This window comes from Poecilia mexicana, unplaced genomic scaffold (genome assembly GCF_051168715.1).
Source record: "Poecilia mexicana isolate PSO_F unplaced genomic scaffold, ASM5116871v1 scaffold_6, whole genome shotgun sequence".
NCBI classification, from domain to species: domain Eukaryota; kingdom Metazoa; phylum Chordata; class Actinopteri; order Cyprinodontiformes; family Poeciliidae; genus Poecilia; species Poecilia mexicana.
This window is the reverse complement of record NW_028263375.1, coordinates 24,307,111-24,323,981: the sequence shown is the minus strand read 5'-3', so window position 1 is coordinate 24,323,981 and position 16,871 is coordinate 24,307,111. Positions and strand designations below refer to the sequence as shown.

At 39.2% G+C, this 16,871-nt stretch overlaps 1 protein-coding gene across 1 annotated transcript in view; it reads right to left on the bottom strand.

Annotated features, from left to right (window-relative positions):
- Positions 1 to 16,871, bottom strand: part of LOC106933926 (PDZ domain-containing RING finger protein 4) — a 131,886-nt gene that overhangs the window by 112,245 nt on the left and 2,770 nt on the right. The gene's annotated exons all lie outside the window — the stretch shown is intronic.

The following is a 16,871-nucleotide window of genomic DNA, read 5'->3' as shown; positions in this document are numbered from 1 at the left end:
TATTAAGCAACAGCCAGTAATAAAGAAAAAAAAGCAAAAGCCAAGTCAGGATGTAAGACAAAGGTACATCTGATTTTACTCGTCTTCATGAGTTCGAGCAACACCAAACCCGAGTTTTATTTCTGTGGTGCCCAGAAGTGTAACTTTCCTTCTAGTTCCTGTTTACACTTAGGGGTTTGGGGCAGTCAGGAATAATCCACCGTCTCCTTTTTCACTCAGCACTTTCAAATCAGACCTATTGACCTTTTGTTGTCCAACTGTGTTATGCCTGAAAGAGGGATGTAGTCAAAGATGTTCTCAGTGGAGAATTGAATTGACGGTGTCTATGGAGACATTGTAAGTTTCTGTTTTGTGTGCATGGAAAATAAAATAGAAGTACACTAGGTCTTAAGGTGGCCTATGAATTATTTTCTGTTAGACAGCGGATTGTAGTAGTGAGCAATGTGACACCATCTCTGTGGAGATAGTAAAGAATAACAATGATTATTATATCATCCATCATGCATATTTGGTCTGTTGCCATTTTTTCACTCTTACACTGAATGATCAGTTTTAATTTGTTAATTTCATCTCTGCTTTTTTGGAACAGCAAAAAAACAAAAAGTCATTATTTTGTGTAAATTCAAACAATGTGTGGTTCTTTACAAGAGCGTCGGGTAGCAACACACAGCTAACAACATTGTCGTAATGTGTTGTTAATGTACCAAGTATTTTCCCACTTTGCAGGCACTAATTATTACCGTGACACTGAAGTGAAATAAAATACAAACAACCCAGGCATTGAAAAATGTAATTAAAAAAATATTTCAGGATGGAAAGTGAGAAAACAGCCACACCCTAACTGGACTTAGAAGGCCAAAACCTTTTAAACTTCCCTTCAGGGATAATAACCTTGTGACCTCGATTGATATACCAGTAAAAAAACAAACATACAAACAAGAAATTCAAAAACCAAAATTAGCCAGTTGCAACTTTAGAAAAGATGTGTGCATCCTCTTTCTGAATCACAACAAAGATTGTTTTTAGAAACAGTAAGTAGAATAATTAAGCAACACTTATGCCAGAGTGGAGAAGCCTGGAAACAAATGTTGCTGTGTTTAAATCTGGACAAGATATCCAGAGAATATAAGAAACCGTTACATAGAGGCTCACTTCCCACATTTGTTTATTTTTTTTTAATCTACTTGTTTCACTTTGCAGTTTGCACTGTAGTTGTTTCCATTGAACTTCAACTAAAGAAAATAATGAATATCAGTAAAGGCTCTATGATTTTGGAGAAAATGGAAGCTAATTCCAGCAAGGTTCAGTTTTGACAAGACTGATAAATTTTGATGTACTCTGCTGCTGAAGCAGTGGATTCTCCAAAGTGAGCCTTAATCAAGTTTCATTTGTGTTTCTATTCTGGTCATTTGTTTTGTTTATTTACTCATACCTTACCATTTTGGTTTAGCCCTTGTCAGTTCATTTAGTATCATTGTGCTTTAGATTCGTTTCTTTACACTAGTGTTTTGTTCCATTTATTGTTTAGATTAGGTTCAGATCTTTTGTCCATTTTTGTATTATTTGCTTATTTATCATTCTGCTCTTCTTCCCAGTTGCTAAAAATGTTCTCATTTTCCCTACCTGCCTTTTCCACTCCCTCATCGGTAAGTTTTTCTGGTTTCATTGTTCTCCAATGACTCCCCTGTTTCATTCTAAGAGCAAGTTCTTGTCATCCAACATCAGTGTCTGACCTCATAAATGTACTTCTAACAGAATGGTCAGGTCTTGTGGAAAAACTTCCCAGAAGAGTTGAAGCTGGTGTAATTTTACAAGGAGGACTGATGTAGGTATTAAAGAAACTTTGCAAGGGAAGATCAGAAATGGGCGTCTTTCTCTATATGCAGGTGAACTTTATGTGACGCAAAAGTCATTTCTGAAAATAACTGAATATTTGTAAGTCTTTTTTCTGATAGCATCATTGGATTGCTCATGTCTGATGAGAACGACGACGTAGTTTCAGGTGAAATTTCTAAACCTGCAAAACTGGGACAACTGAGATCAACTTCGCTATGAAATATTTGGTAAATATCTGCAGTTAAAACATTGAAATTTTCATAAGCAGAATTGCTCGGCGCATGTCGTCTCTGACGTCGGATGTTTTCAGTCATTCATGGCGCGTTTGCGTGTGTGTGCTCATGAAACGTGTCTCTCCTCCTGAACCGTGACGTGAATGACAGACACAAAGTCTGACTGAGGAAACAAAGAACGTTTAATCCAGGCATGTTTCACATGAAGGTGGCGAGCGCGACACTCCTGGAGGTACAATGGTCTCTTATCAACATGGCACCTTCTTAATTATTCATCAAGGTGGGAATGCATGTGTATGTGCTCGTGTCTGGGGTGCTGAGGCCTGGGAGGCTTTGTGAAAAGATGAGCATGATATGACACATGAAACAGGTGCAGTGGCGGCGGCGCACAGCATGTGGCCGAACACATAGAAAAGCACACACACACAAACGCACAGTGGGGTAATTACATGCACGTCACCCGTAGCCAGCTGTGGGTTATAAAACAAAACAATATCAGTTTGATTGTGTCGTGAAGCAACTTTGAGAATCTGAGAAGACAATAGGGAGACTTCTGGTGGAGTGGTATGGCTCCACTTTCCTAATTTACTTTGCTGCTCATGCATACAACACAATTACGTCCACACGTAGCCAAACTTTTTTTTTTTTTTTCCCCCCTCCCGACATTTATCATCGTAAATAATTAATGTGGATTTGTGCTGCAGCTCAGATGCCGCGCTGGTGATTAGAGGAAAGTGCAGTGCTGGGTTTCGCTGTGGGCTTTCTAAGCCAACAACAAAAAAGCAAATTGGTTTAAACTTGTATTGAACCAATTCATCAGGCTAAGTGGACAGAAAACACCAACACCTCACTGTACCTTATCAGTAGGGGAAAAAAAAAATGTCTGCCCTCGGTCATGACCTTGGGATTGTCAGTTATTTTTCTTTCCAATTGAGAGAACAGAAAGTCTGTGACGGATAATCCAGCGACCTAATAATGCCCCCTGTAAACCATGTTTTGAAACGGCAGACAAATAGGAGATTAGTTAAAGCCACTATCACCACGTGGAGTCAGGGATACATATTTATATAAATAAATAAACATGATTAAAATTTATATAATGCATCTGTAATATTGAAGTGGTCATTTTATCGTATTAGCAATGAGTTGACCTGTAACTGAAAGCATTGCTGTACACACAATGTTTCAATCACAAGACACACTTTGGTTGTGGCTTTATTTAACCAGAAATAACTTCTTCTGGCTTTGTTTCAGTGAAGGTTTTTTATCTTTCCACAAAGTCCAGATTTGTTAAGTTGTTTGTCTACAAATGCTCCAGTAAGAGCTCCAGAGTTACCAAGAGTCTCTTGGTTGATTCTGTGATCTACACTCTCCTTACCAGGCCTGTCAGGTTAAGTGGACTTTTATTGTGGTCATATATTGGTTAGTTGACAAGTTGCTCCTTACAATTCCCATTGTTTTGATGATGAACTCAACGGTCCTCTGAGAGATGGCCAAAGCTTGTGATACTGTTTTATAAACTAATCATACCTTAAACTTTGCCACCTCTCCGCTGTGTGTTCCCTAACGTCAAATCTCTGTAGCCTCCACAGATCAGCTGCATTTATAGATTAGGTGCACTTTGGTTGACTGTTGAAGGTAGTTGGTCACACTGGATTGTCTTCAGTGTTATAAGATCAAAAGATGATAAAGGCAATTGCACGTCACAATTTTTGAGAATCTGTATTTGTAAAGGAAAACTCATTCTCAAACATCTCTGCATGAGAAGATGTGATAGTGCCACGTAGAACAAAGATGGCTAGATAAAACAAAAACGAACAAAAAAAAAAAAAAAACATGCCTGACTTTGTAGAAGCATCAATCAATATGTGATCATTAGGCATCCTGTCCCTACACAGTGATAAGCTGAAAGTATATCCAGTAGCCAGCCCAGGGGACTCTTAGGACAGCAGCATACCCAGATACAAGTACAGACAGAGTAAACAGACTCATAAAATCCACATAGAAGAGCCAATTATGGCCAGAACCTGACATCTCCTTGTCGTAAAAGCTACAGGAAGCCGTAACTATCGGGCAGAATGTGAAATACAACTAGTTGTTATTGCCACCCATTTGTAGCTATTAAAAGCAACCCTGGAGACCTGCGGTACGCGGGGTAAGGAGGGCATTCTGCCTGCCTCGCCTCACCTTCTGCCTGAGCTCTGGGAGGCCTCCAGCAGGGCCCCCCTGTGCCAAGCAATCCTCTCTGTGATCACCTGATTTATCATCGCCTTTCCACAGCTAATGTACCAGGTTCTCTGGCTCAAAATGATTGGCCCACACTGACAAAAACCGGCTTTATTACTATCTGCACTGGCATCAAAGACCAAGCAGCTTGTATTATTCATAAGATCACCCACATTTCCTCATTGAAACATGAGCTGCATTATGCGGAGTGCAAATGTGGTGCTGATTTATGGGCTGTTCGTTGTGTACAAACACACGAATGGAGAAGATGTAAAGACCCTTGAAATAATGCAGCTTTCCAAAGCAGAAACAGGCAAACAGGGTGAAAATGGAAGAAGAAAAAAACAAACAAAAAAATTCCAGCAGCTACTAAATTGATGAATCACACTGTCTATTCAGCGGCAAAAACAGGCCAAAAATCTTCAATGTAGTCAAAATCAAACCATTTTTTCTGATTTTTTTTTCACATCATTTCCTCACTCGCTTTTGTTGCACGCAGACATTAAAGAAAAAAAAAAAAAAACTTGCTCTGTCTCCCATTCTCACCCACACAGCTCAAACACACTCCCAGCCAAACACTTCAAATCACTCTCATCAGTAATCCACAGGAGTGTTTGAGGCTTTGCTGGTCCAAGGCTATTGATTTTGCAGCGCCGCAGCGTTCAGCGGTCATTTGCAGTGATGAGGGAAGACAATCTTGGCCAAATCATCCCTGGCATTCATTAGGAGGCCAACCGGAGGAAACCAACTAGAGTCTATTGAAACTTAATCAAGAAGTGGTGCAGGCTAATGGCGAGTTTGTCTTGGCTCTCCCCGCGGGCCGGTGTAGCCGCAGGAAGTTGTTGAGGAAGTAAAAATCAACACTGCAAAGTGTTTCTATCAATTCTCAACACGGCAGCAGCCCCAGCATGGCTTCTTTATGTTCAGCTTTGTCATACAGATGCAAAAACAGAGATGGTGCATGGCAGTATGGTGCGAGTGCTGCTTGATTCTAGTTCATACAAATTCATAACAGACTCATAGTAGGTGAAGCTGCATCTCCAGAATTAACATGTTGCCACTTTTCAATGCAGCAGAAAAAAAAAAAAATCTAAGCATCACCATACAAAAGATTAATTTGCTATACAATGGACACAATGTGTCATTTTGTAGAAAAATATACATAAAATCATTAAAATACACTTTCAGAGACACATTGAAACATATTTAGTATTTAAGTACTTGGTAGATTTTCTTTCATATAGTGTTTCTCAGTTAATCCAAATCCTAAAACAAAATTGACTTCATTCCTAAGCGACTTGTCCAGATAACGTGCAAAAAAAAAAAGAAAGAAAGAGAGTTGGATACTAGCAGCTGTCACAGCCAGAAATAAATCCAACATGAAGCTGAATCATTCATTGCAATAATTATCAGTTACTAAAATATTCAGAACCCAACCAGATCTGTACACAGTAGCACATAGTAGACACCTGAAAAGTATGTGTCTTCATCGCCATCTGCTGGTCAGAAACCGGTGTCGCATGTCCCGTTCAGCTGTACGTGTCACCGTGGCGTGGAGTTTAAATAGTTTAAAGTTCAAATCGGTGTACAGTGATTCTTGAGAATAGGGACAAAATGGGTTTTAATTTTCCCATATTTTTTTTTATTATTTCTCAACCTTATGTATGCAAATATGACAAATAATGTTTTGGAAATGTAAAGATGCTAAGGTGCAGACTCCCAGTTGCAACATTTAAAAAAAACATATACATTTTTAATCGACCTGACCCAGAACTTTGTCATCACCATCTGACAAAAATAAATATAAAATGATTTTTAAAATACCCCATTAGTGATATTTTTACTCATTTTACAGACAAATGCTTCTCAAGAAACAAAAGAAATATTATTTAAAACAAAAAACAACAAAAAGTCCATCTGATGGAGTTGACAGTGCATGATGGAGTTGACAGAACTGAAGGTGGTGACAAACTAGTGAATAAAATGAAAAACTTGATACATGTGAAGTAATGCAATTTATGTAAAATACATTAAAATGATTAAATTGCACATTTAAGTGAGATTTGACAACAATTTAACTGAAAGAGTCTCAGAAACTCTGATGGAGTTGACATCTGACAGAGTTGACAAAAAGCCAAACTACCTCAATTTATATGATGTTATTCTGAAGGAGGCCATATTGTAGCTCATCAGGTCCATGAAATCTTTACATTATACCAAAATTAAGCTTTTATTTCACAAAATTTCATCAAAGTTTTGTAAATTGTTACAAAAGTTATGGTGTTGACACATCATGGTTGTGACAAGCAATTTAGGAATAAAACAGAAGAAAAAACTAAAGAATAACTTAAGCTAACCAGAGCTAACTAGCCCTCCTAGCAAAGGAAGAGAAAGGAAGTGGTCATGGGGTCCTCAGAAGTTCTGGTGCCCCCCAATAATGCCTGATTTTTTTTACATTATTTTCATGTCTGACGGTGTTGACAAAAACTTCAAATTTCAACGGAGTTGGAAAAATCTAAAAATTATTTTTAATTCAATTTATCGATACTTTTATAATTATTTATATGACTACTTATACTTAATTGTCATAATATATAATTTTAGTATTTCTTTAATTGTTTTAAACTATTATAATGTATTGAGTTCTGCTCCGAGACAAGGGATTTTACAGGCATCATCCACCAACTACAATGTTTAAAATAAAAAATATTCAGCAAATACAAGAAAAATATACATTGTTGTGTTCACATGACCCAGGTTAGTTTAGTCAGATATTTGAAAAAAATTATATTTTGTGCATATTTTATTCAAATGTTGTGCTTTATCCATAGGACCTGTTTTGTCCCTATTCTCAAGAATCACTGTGTACTAAGTTACTAATTCTAATGTTTAACTATTTTTTTATATATATATATATATATATTTTTTTTTTTAGTAAAACATTTATATTTAATTCTTTGTTTTTTCTGGGGGTTATTCATTTCATTTTGTCTGTCCTGAAGAAAATCCAATGTGAACATTTGCCCACAGAAGCGACCTAATTTTAAAATGGTTAATTTGGGTGTACATAAATCCAGTTGTTTGAGAATATCAGTGAAAAAACAAAATCACGAACACAAAGGAACACACCAGAAGGGTGAGGGAGAACGTTGTGGAATATTTGTATAATGTTATCCAAATAGACATCTCAAAGACATTTTCAATATCAATCGATAATCTTGCAGTAGAAAACCGTCAGTGTGGGCTTAGTAAACAAGCTGTGCTGTGTCTCAGAACCAGTACTCGCACTCTGAAGATGGTGTTGAAGTAAAGACTTCAGTGTCAAGTTTTGATAGACAAATGAAATGAGTGTTGATGTTTATAACGTTTAACAAGTGCAAGTCATTAGGAGGAATAACATAATGCCACGTTTAATTGGATGATGGAAAAGGTTTAAACAAAATTCATGGCTGAAGTTCTGCAGCTACACAACTAGTTAAAAAAACTATAAAGAGTTATAAAGAATGAATCAAGCATGTAACATTAAGGAAATATGCATGCTTAAATAACTAAAGAAAAAAAAACAACTAAATGAATTCAAATGCTTTGCAATTCTGATTTTTTTCTTCCCACAATTTTTGAATATCTTCATAATTTACCGTACTTGTGGGGAAGCTACAGCAAATGTAAACCTGAAACTGAGTTGAACCAGATCAGCCTTTTGTTGCAGCTCTTTTACAGCACAGGCAGACGAAAGTCTGCTGCCAGCACCCGGTGCTGTGACCTCAGCGTGCCGACTCTACACTCGCACTGTGGGCCAACACATCTGGCTCGTTTTCGGCGATAGCTATCCAAACATACGTGCAGGCTGTTCCGAGCCTCCTGCTGTACACGATGGAGATCAATTAGCAGGAAATGAGGCGGAGAAACATTGACGTATGTGGCGGGTGAAAGACGGCGAAACAATATGTTGCACTTTCACATGGTTCTATACCCGGGTGAGATACCCGTCTTTAAAAGTTGCTTCTTGACTAAAATACTAGTCAACAAATGATCCAGTTTATTTTTTTTTAGCCGTTTCTATTGCTGGCCACTCAGTCAGTTTTGTTTATGATCAGGATTCTAACCCTAACCCCTTCCCTCACAGTCTTTGCTCCAGTTCAAGCCAGTGGTGAACTACTGGGTTAAGGTCGGGACTCTGTGTAAGCCAGTCAAGTTCTTATGCGCTCATCCATGTCTTTGTGGACCTTGTTTTGTGCACCGATCCCTGTTGGAACAAGAAGGAGCTGAAGTAGCGAAAAACAGCTCCAAACCATAATCCCCCTCTGCAGCAAATTCACACTTAAATAATTTTTCTCTCGTAGCGTTTCTGAGTTATGCCACGTTCCAAAATAATATCTGTTCAACTCCCAAGTACTGCATCATTATATCATGTGCAATATAGCACAGCTGACAAAAAAACCACAATGAGGCAGCACCATTCACTGCAATTATCAATTACTAAAATAGTCATAACCCAACAACACATGTCCACAGGAGGACAAAGCAGACATTTGCCCCAAATGTCTATTTATTAGTTTGGAGATGGTTAGCAATCACTGAAATGGATTTTAAATAAATGGGTTAAAACAATGCAGTCAGACGTAGACATGAAGATGTAGAGCTATGCTCAAGTATTAGTCCAAATAAAAGAGCACCTTAAAAGAAAAGATGAATTGTAGTTTATATCTTATGTATGCCAATGACTTGTGATAATGAAAGCATCATTTTTATTCCACTTTGAAATAGGAATGTTTGACGGCTGCCTGAAATAATAATTCTTCTAACAAGATTTTAAAAGCAAAAAGTTTAAATCTCACCTTTGTCCATTGAACATCAGCCATCAGATTAAATGTTTGTCCTTATTTTTTTTTTCTCTAAAGCATTTAGCTAATGATTAAAAAAAAAAAAAACTTTTCTGATTTAGAGATATTAAAGAGTTGATGGCTGAAGTATTCACTGCCAATGTAGAGGTGTTTGCTTTTTGACCTCCAAATACCCCAGAAGGCTCAGAAGACAACAAAGCTTATGTAAAAAAATAAAAAAAATAAAACGTCTTATTTGAACATAGTGTGTGTCTGTATTTCATAAAGGTTTGATTAAAACAAGTTTGTTCTTCATTTAGTGAAGCTACCAGAAATTTCACTTAAGCATAAGTGGCGATACTTCAAAATAATATCCCGAACAACAACAATATCACATCTTTGTCTGAGAAAATTACTCAAGTAAATGCAACTAGTTACTACCCAGCTCTGGTTGTTCGACCTTATGCCTGTGCTGCCTGCTTTTCCTTCCTTCATTTTTACCCATGAAGTGGAATGAGAGCAGGAAACCAAAGAGGCATTTTTGTTTTGATCCTACATCTTCACCACAGACTCTGCCAGCATCTGCTAATACTCTGAGCGCACCTGGCATATTACACAGGCTTATATCCTGCTCCTCAACACCTCACAAATGTGCTGATCCAGTCTCCCATTGTACAGTGCTTTCTCTGACTGTATGGCAGTCTCTTGCCCAGGTGTAATTAAATCCTAATCCTCCTGCTGACAAAAGCAGAGGTAGCATTCATTCATTTTGCAGCTGAGAATGCCTGATGGATCGCCACTAAAAGGTTAGGCGTAACACTGGGGTTTTGTCTGATATATTCACCCTGCTGCTGTGAAGTCTGGACATTTTTCTTTCCTCTATTCTTCGATATTTGTCAGGCCGCCCCAGGGCAGCTGTGGCTACCATCCGGTAGCTTGCCATGATCAGCGTGTGAACATGCACGTGAATGGAAACGACTGATTTCATGTTAAGCGTCTTTGAGTCTGATGTCACTTCAGTTTCGTTAGCCGACGATGCACGTTAGCTCAGCGGCGTTCAGCAGACATTTTAACAACAAAGTGACGGCCTGCGTTGAAACCCAGCATGGGCCATTTGCACTCATTTCTCAAACTAAACAGAACATCCTGAGATAACCAACAACAACAATCAAATCAATTTAACAACATCCCGGCACCACAATGTAAATGACTCAGTCGAGGAGGACAGTCGCCTACACAACACCCCTCACGGTAGGTCCAACCACAACTGGCACGTTCGGTTTTGATAAAGTGACCACTGTAGTGTTTATGTCATGCTATGTACACAAACAGCTGGCTGCGCTCTCATGTGAACACGCTGACTCAAGCCCCTAACCGTAATTTCTTTGCAACAGCTGCACGTTAGGCCACATGTTTACCCAGCTCTGGGAGATCAGTAGGTGTGCGTGAGCTGCAAAGGCATCAGGTTAGTGACTAACCAAAACTCCTACTGTTAGTAAAGCTGGGAACAGAGGGGGCGAATGAACTTGGGTTTTCCACAAACTCAAGCCACGTCCTCCACTGTTTGATGGCATGAGTGCCCTGCTGCACAGGCAGGTTTTACATGACATCGGTGGTTTCAAATCCAGATGTAAGCAGCGTTTTCTGCTGTGCCGGCTACATACTAGTGTGTCAGAACATGAAGCACGGCAGTTCTGTTTGTTCACATTCCTGACCACAAGGAAGCACCGATCAGCGTACCAGCAGGAGGTCACCTGGAAATGTCATCAGTTTCTTTTCAGTCCCCTGATTTAAAGCCTATTGACTTGTGTGTCTTTTCCAGATGTCGGCTGTTGAAAGACAGTAGACGCTAGCGGTACACTGTCAAAAGGATTTTAACCCTTAAGTTTTTGTGTGGGTCAACTTTAATCCTTTTCCAACTTTTGGTATGCAAAATGTATTGTATGCTTCATATTATTGGCACAAGTTTTTATGATGGCATGAGAAATGTATATATTTGCACAAAAGCATTTCCGGCCATTTTAAAAATTCTCCAGGTTCCAAAAATGGCAGAGTGATATTTGTGGTGTTGTGGTTCACATATAACCCAGCAGGAAATATTGGCTTTCCATGCGTAGTTTAAAAGCTTTGTGGATGAAATATTGTTTTCCCATTTATCCGACTTTAGGTTGCTTGGTTCAAAAGGAAAACTCAAACGTCTCTTTCCGCATCGAAACTCTCCGACTCATTCTGAACTGATACATCGTCCCCTTGGGGATTTTTGAGACTGGTCTGGCCCCTCCTCGCATTGGGATGCCAAATCTCCAAAGATGCCTGAACCAACTTAACTGAATCTCTGAATCGAGACACTAATTTTAGCTGCGTGTATGCAGGATCTTTTCTTTTGGTCATGACCCTTACCTCATGGCCCTAAGTGAGGTTTGGAGGTTGGAGCAATGAAGTCAAGACCTTTTGTTTTTTGGTTCAGCTGTGACTTCACTATGACAGATAATGACTGACCATTAAACCCCAAACCAGCTATCCATCTCCAACTCTACACCATCTTCATTAGTAAACAACAAACAAAGATAATTGAACTTCTCTACTTGTGGCACTGAACAGTCCCTTTTTTTGGTTGAAAACCATAGTCTCCAACCAAAGATACAACTGATCCTTACTACGCACCGATTCAGTACAGACTGAAGGTCGTTACCAGAAGAACCAGATCATCTGCCAAAAATATGGATGAGACCACGAGATTCCCAAATCGGACATCCTTCTCTCCAACTCTAAGCGCATTATTTTTCATTGTTCGTTTTATGGTTAAACTTCAAATTTTCACACTTTTTCTGTCTTTTATTAAGGAAAAGATAGAGTATTTTGTCAGCGAACCCCCTCAAATATACGAATACATTTTTGGTCATGACTGTAGTTTTATTTTATAGAAACGAAACAGACTCCTTAACTTCTGTCAAGCTAAAATCTACTGTGTGCCTGTCAGTTCTGATCGACAGTGGGCCCGACAGTGCCGATTGTATGTCAGCCTCACTTCTGCCAGTAAAAACAAGCAATGTGCAAGACAGGCATGACAGACTGACAGGTAACAGTCCAGGACCACGAACGAGCCTGAGAACAAGTAAATTAGCAAGCAGCAGCACAAGAATTCACACATTTAGATTATCCAGTGAGTCCAAGGTGCGAGTGTGCCTAGAGGTGTGTGTTTATCTGTGGATGTGAAGGCAGCAGGATGTGCATGTTTGTGAGAAGGTCAAGGGCTCCGACAGCCTGAGGAAAGAAGTTGGTAGAGAACCTTGCAGTTCTACTCCAGACCTCTCCTACCCATTATTAATACACAATAATTCACATCAGTAGGATGGAGCTGATATGTTTTGATCTTCCCATGCAGTCACACAAAGAAGCAGTATGCTTGATGTGTTCATTCACAGATGCATCTTTAAAAACAACGTTCACATCAGTCCTCAGCGTCCTGTGGATGAAACCGAGGTACATTTATAAAACAACTTTCCTACAGAGAAAGGCTTACTCTGGGTACATTTCATTCTTACGAGCAGGGTGGTCTTTAGTGAAATGGTTTTCCTTCTCACAAATCATGCCTGCAGCGACATATCGAAACGCACGTACAGGGCCATAAACAAACTGCCTTTACAGCTCTTTGACTTGGTCCGATTCCATAGCCGTAGAAGGTGAAACATCCAAATCCCAGCATCTGCCTCACAGCTCTGGAAAAACGCCTCGTTCGCCAAACCAACACCTACTAAAACATTACAGATTCCATTATTTAAAAAAATAAATGAAAAAAATCTATGCATAGACTGCAAGATGAGAATCAAATATTAAACAAAGACAGTCACATGGAATAATCAGAGTGCTTAAGATTTCCTTAACTGCTAATTCTAAATTATTGCAAGCAGAAGTTTGTTTTAGCAACTCAGTGTGAGGCAGTCAAATTGGAGAGGAAAAAGGAAATGGTGAGCAGGGCGGTCCCTCTCTTGCAGGCAAAAGACAAACAGTTTACATGGTGTAAATTCTGGGTAAGTGGCACTCCAAACAGAGCAGAACAGGTACAGAAAACACCTCCAGGGGGCCGAGGCAAACAGAACTCACAAACCCCGTGTCACCACCTCGGCTGCGAGAGCCGCAGCAAGGATTTTTCTTTAATGGTTTGTTTCACACATCTGAAATCTAAAATTAAATTTTAATGGCCCTTCTTTAGTGCCGGCATTCTCTTTTAAAGCCAACAAAACGCTTTAGGAAACTGGAGTACGAAGTAACAGCTTACACACAGAGACATGCAATAAAAAGATGTGCTAAACTGTCAAATGAAGTTGTTGTTTTGTTTATTGAAAAGGCCTCACTTCGTTTTGTTTTGTTTTTTTCTTCTTCTTCTATGGATGTCAGGAAGTTATAGGTACTTCCCTCACCTGACCAAGTCACAACTCCTGACCACGAATGTTATGTGTTTGAGGGGGTAGCAGAAGACAAGTTAAATCTGTTATCTTCTCCTTAATATGGAGTTATAAACATGTTCAGATACACAACAGATGAAAGTACAAGACCTGCTCTGTTTACAGTCACAGCTACGGTCCCACTTCGCATACGAGGAGCAGAAAACATTAAAGCAAAGACCAAAGTCTCTTTCTCAGGGCTTTGTGATTTTAGGGATGCACAAGCCTGGAAAAAAACTGCGCATTCCTGCAGTGAATCAGACCCTTATTCTTTTGTTTTGTTATGGAGGCTAACTGAACTGCTTTCATCTCGGCCATTTCGCCAGATCAGAATTTGATCAAACCCGAGATGCGAGTACTCTCACTCTTTTTCCTTCCAATCACGCAAGACGTCTCAGTGAGCACATATTTCTCCCTACTGTCCTCAACCTTAGAAGTAAAGAATAATAGGAGCCGTCTCTGAATTACATGACCACTTTGTTAGTTTCCAAACCTTTGAGCTCCACGGAAAGAATGTGGTTTTGGCTGCGGACAAGTGGAGCCGTGGAACAGCTCTACCTCATCTGTGGTTTCATTTGTGTATGGATCTGGTTTTAAACAAGCATATGGGCCGGTTGCATGGCAAGCGAAGGGCGGTGTGTTTTTTTTTTTTTTTTTTTTGCAGGGCTGAATAATCTCGTTGTCAATGCAGCGCTGCGTCTTACTGCCATTATCCCTTTCCAGCGCAGCAGAACCGTCGACCTGACACAGCTTCTGCAAATTCTGTCGCGCAATCACTGGCATCTAGGTCAGTGCATCTCTGAGGCACATGGAAAAATACACACACTCACACTGGGTTGGTCTTAATGTGAGCCCACTCTCCTGAGCTTACCCTCCATGTTTCAGATGGAAACACTAAGCAACCTTTGATGACGGCATTTATCGCCATCATAGCTCATGAATAATTGGAACGTTCAAGGAAAATAAATGCGAAGAGAGCACTTTACACAGATTTACTGGTTGCTTAATTTTTTTCCTTACAGCCCAATGTCTTGACTGAGCATGGAGGAAAACCACTGGTCAAAAGTAAAAAACACAGAAGTGTCATAATACAAGTAAAAATTTGTGTTTTCTAATAATTTTACTACAATGTACTAATTACAGTACGATACCATTTTGTAATATATCTGACAAAGTGACTGTGTAAAAACCTTACACCTATGACTTGGCTAAAGTTCTTGAAGGTAGGAGGGAGAGGAAGCTAGTAATTCAAAACAAATTGTTCTCCAGTTCAGACTTGTCTTCCACTTACCCAGGTTTGATTCAATTTTACCAGGAAATGGTTAGGATTGCTGGTTAAAAGGACATGTTTATGAGTTTTAATGCATTTTTACCTTTAGATATTAGCATTTATGCGTTTACAGTATGGAATAGGTATAGAATAATAAACAGCTGATATCAGGTAGGACAGGTGGACTCTAACAAAAGAAAAAGCAAGAAAAGCATTAATTACAGTGTCACTATAAAGGCAAATGGCATTAAACACCCCATTCACACACTTAAAACAACTACACATTTGCCTAACATAAATGGGTTTTTTTTAGGGGGTGAAAGATGGGAGGAAAACAGAATTCCAAGAAACTATGAAAGAACTTTTAAAAATATAATTACTATATTTTCCAGACGATAGAGCGCACCTCACTATAAGCTGCACCCACAAAGTTAAAAAAATAAATAAATAGAAACGTACATATATAAGCCTCACTGGGCTATAAGCCGCTGGTATCTCCACTGCTTGCAGTTTTGCTGCATCCTTAATTAATCTGCTATTAAGGACCCAGCCCCCCGTCTCCAACGCCGAACCATAGGTTCATTCACACCGGGTTTACGTGCAGCGGCTCCATTTCCCTCCTGTACTGCCAGATTGATAGCCTTCAACTTAAAAGCTGCATCATATAAGCTTGAAAACATGTCTCCGTCGTACCTGCTGCTACCATGTGCTTGTTCTAAATGAAAATCAGCACTTTCTTCTTTGATTTCCAATTTTGACTTCCAATGATTCACTTCCTGCTAAAGAGCCCCCTGGTGGTTGAAGAAAACCCACAGAAAAGCCGCACCGGGCTGTAAGCTGCACGGTTCACAGCATAGGAAAAAAGTAGCAACTTAGAGTCTGAAAAATATGGTAGCTTTTATTAAAATAAATTGCTTTCAACAAGCACAAAAACTGAAAACGAAACAAAAATATGGAATCAGATATGTACAGATCTGTGATCAATAACACACAACCACACCAGCCATGTGATTGCACATTAGCATGCTGTGTGTGTGCTGCAGTAAGGTGGACCAGGGTATATCTGCCACTCTCTCAATGGTTTGGCACAACTCTGATAATCCATAACTGTCTTGGGGATCTTGACAAGCGATTCATTTCTCTTGTCCAGGCTAATAACTTCTCCGGCAAACATTACAACTCTGTTTTATTCTCTCCAAGACAGCTTTCCTAAGAACTGGAAAGTCAATCTGGAAAGCAGAAGGGAGTGACAAAGCCATTAAAGATGCATTAGAGAAGAGTTTACAGTTGAGTAGCAGGAATCCTGAAAATAGATAGCGGCTTCTAATGCCCACGTTTGGCAGGAAAGAGAGCGGTTTTCCACATTAATCAAAAGTGAGCCAGTTGCACTCACAGCATGCTGTAGGTAATTAGTGGAACACTTTAAGTGAGCATTACCACAATTAAACTTATCCACCCTCAACAGCAGCCCAAACATAACACCGATCCTAGCCAGGGAATAATAATGGAAACCTTTTGGCTTTCTAAAGTAGGAGCTAATATTAGATTTGGCTGCCAGAGTGGGAGGTTTAATACATTTCTGTAACAACCAAAAATCACAGCAATTACATCTGTCCCACCTTTTAATTGCATGGCAAAAGTAGAGAGGTTTTAGGTAACCACAAAAAAAAGTTCACAATGGAGTTAGGAAACACGTTTTCAAAACCAATAGAACAAACAAAATGTCATCATTGAGAGCGACTATTTTGTTCTCAAATCTAAACTTCTTCTTTCTTCTGCTCTGCACATATGGATCCTTATGGACTCTGAAGTTGCTTAGAAAGCTTTAATTTCAATTTAAAAGTAATGTATTCTACATAGTTTGAGGAAAGTCTTACTATAATAATAGGGACAGCATGGTATAGAAATTAGTAATGACATGAGTCACTTATCTAACTGTGAAGACAGTACATTTGGTAAGCTGGATCTGTAAAGCACCAAACTACAGGCTAACTACTAATATAGCCACCCCAAGTAATCAACTAATATCTGATTTTCC